Source organism: Alligator sinensis, unplaced genomic scaffold (assembly GCF_000455745.1).
Source record: "Alligator sinensis unplaced genomic scaffold, ASM45574v1 scaffold746_1, whole genome shotgun sequence".
Lineage (NCBI taxonomy): Eukaryota > Metazoa > Chordata > Crocodylia > Alligatoridae > Alligator > Alligator sinensis.
Genome location: NW_005841959.1, coordinates 1,330,699 through 1,333,774, shown reverse-complemented (window position 1 = coordinate 1,333,774; position 3,076 = coordinate 1,330,699).

Sequence of the window (3,076 nt, the reverse complement as noted above, 5' to 3'; positions counted from 1 at the left end):
CAGCTGGAGTACTGCATCCAGTGTTGGGCCCCGACATTCAAAAAGGATGTGGAGAACTTGAGAGAGTGCAGAGAAGAGCCACATGCATGATCAGAGGTCAGGAAAATAGACCTTACGACGACAGGCTGAGAGCTATTGGGCTCTTTAGCCTGGAAAAGCGCAGACTCAGGGGTGATCTGGTAGCCACCTATAAGTTTATCAGGGGTGACCACCAGGATCTGGGGGAACGTTTGTTCACCAGAGCGCCCCAAGGGATGACGATGTTGAACGGTTATAAACCACTGGAAGACCGTTTCAAGCTGGACATAAGGAAGAATTTCTTTACTGTCCGAGCCCCCAAGGTCTGGAATAGCCTGCCATCAGAGGTGGTTCAAGCACCTACATTGAACACCTTCAAGAGAAATTTGTATGCTTATCTTGCTGGGATCCTATGACCCCAGCTGACTTCCTGCCCCTGGGGCAGGGGGCTGGACTCAATCTTCCGAGGTCCCTTCCAGCCCTAATGTCTATGAAATCTATGAAATTATAACCTGCCACAGGTAAAACAGGAGCACTACAGCAACCAATGCTCAACTTCTATAAAATGTTGTCAATATATACTCAAAAGATCCTGGCAAAAGGCAAAAAACCCTGCCACAGTCCATACCAATCTGAACACAGGGTAAAATTCCTTCCTGACCCCAAATATGATGATCAGTCTGACCCTGAGTGGAGGGGCAAGATCCTCTAGCCTGGAACTGGCTTTGCTCCTAACAAGAGCATTGCCACACCCCATTTGAAGTCTCCAGACTTGGCTGTAGTGGCAGGAACAACCTTCAAAGCCCAGAAGCATGGGAAATATCCATGGTAGAAAATAGGCATAGCTATGCCTAGATCATCCCTGACCAGTGGCTGTCCAACCTCTTCTTGCACACCTCCAGTGATGTGCTCAGTCTGCAACTCCCCTAGGCAGTCTATTCCACTGCCTCACAAGTCTCACAGTGAAGGAGTTTTTCTGGATAGCCAATCTGAATTGACTTTGCTGCAACTTCAAGCCGTTGGTCTGTGTCCTCCTTTCTGCAGCAAAAAAGAAAAGGAGCTTTCTCCTCCTTTATGGCAGCCCTTCAAGTATTGGAAGATTTATATCATGTCCCCTCTTTAAGTGCCTTTGTCCTGGTTACTGCTGTAATCCCAGCTGCATCTCGGAGGCCTCCCCTGGCCTGCTTCTGCTCCCATTCGGGTCCCAGCTCTGTCCTCAGGACCCCTCAGGCCTGCTTTTACTTGGGTCCTGGTTCCCAAGACCCCCTAATCCCAAATCAATCCCCTGAACCCCTCCAATCTGCTCCTGTAAACAGTGTGACTCCTGGCCGAGTCATAACATTGGTTACGCATGCATAGGATGGCTCAAGGTTGAGTCTCTGGAACATCTACACTTCTGCCCTCGATGACGCTATGTACTGCTTAAGAAACTGAGTCATGCACAGTTGAAACCTTGTTATAGAACAACAGAGCAGGAAAAATTATGTTAATAAGTTTATGTAGTACTATTTAATGTAGTAGTGGGCCTCAGGGTGGGGCTAGGCCACAAGCCAATACTCTGAGAGATTCACCTTTCCAGGTGCAATCGAATTATAGACCCCTGGCACTGTAGAGGCCCAACAAACACCTGCCCATGTAACTACCATAGCCCTTGTGCCAGGCCAATCTTCAAGGCCTGCTCCCACAGCTTTTCCTGAGCCTGGGGGGCCTGGGCCTGTTACTTCTCATGTGTTTCACCTTAACCCAGGGTTCACCTTCCAGGGCTGGAAGGTCCGATCTGCAGGCCCGACCCCATGTCACGGCAGGTCTGCGTCATGCCTGGGGCTCGGGTCAGGGACATCACGGAGAGGATCCCGGGCTGCATCCGGCCTGCAGACCGGTACGCCATGGTTGTCGTCCATGTGGGTACAAACGACGCGGCAAGAGGCAACCCTGACCGTATTATGAGGGACTTCGAGGCTCTGGGGACCAGGCTGAAGGAGACGGGGGCACAGGTGGTTTTTTCCTCTCTCCTTCCGGTGAGGGGGCGGGGACAGAGACATGGGACCTGCATTGGTGAGGTCAACCAGCGCTTACGCAGCTGGTGCCGCCGGGCAGGCCTTGGGTTCCTTGACAACGACCCATGCTTTCGGGAGGGGGGATTGCTGGGGCGGGATGGGCTTCATCTCTCCCCTAATGGCAAGCGTATCTTCTCTTCCAGGTTGGCTGATCTCGTACAGTGAGCTTTAAACTAGACTCGCCGGGGGAGGGGGCTGCAGGAAGACGAGGAGACGCCATCAGGGCAAGGGGTGCAAAGGTAAGTAATGGGGGTCTTGCCATCAGGGCAAGGGGTGCAAAGGTAAGTAATGGGGGTCTTGCCATCAGGGCAAGGGGTGCAAAGGTAAGTAATGGGGGTCTTGCCATCAGGGCAAGGGGTGCAAAGGTAAGTAATGGGGGTCTTGCCATCAGGGCAAGGGGTGCAAAGGTAAGTAATGGGGGTCTTGCCATCAGGGCAAGGGGTGCAAAGGTAAGTAATGGGGGTCTTGCCATCAGGGCAAGGGGTGCAAAGGTAAGTAATGGGGGTCTTGCCATCAGGGCAAGGGGTGCAAAGGTAAGTAATGGGGGTCTTGCCATCAGGGCAAGGGGTGCAAAGGTAAGTAATGGGGGTCTTGCCATCAGGGCAAGGGGTGCAAAGGTAAGTAATGGGGGTCTTGCCATCAGGGCAAGGGGTGCAAAGGTAAGTAATGGGGGTCTTGCCATCAGGGCAAGGGGTGCAAAGGTAAGTAATGGGGGTCTTGCCATCAGGGCAAGGGGTGCAAAGGTAAGTAACAGGGGTCCTGATGGTCTGGCTAATCAGGGGGTGGGGGGGCACACAGTCTTGCAAGGCCTTAAATGCCTGTACACCAATGCTCGTAGCATGGGGAACAAACAGGAGGAACTCGCCCTCAGAATAGCTAGTTCAAATCCAGATGTCGTAGGGTTAACAGAGACATGGTGGGACTCATCCCATGACTGGGCAGTTAACATTAGGGGCTATAGGCTGTACAGGCGGGATAGAGAAGGCAGAAAAGGCGGGGGG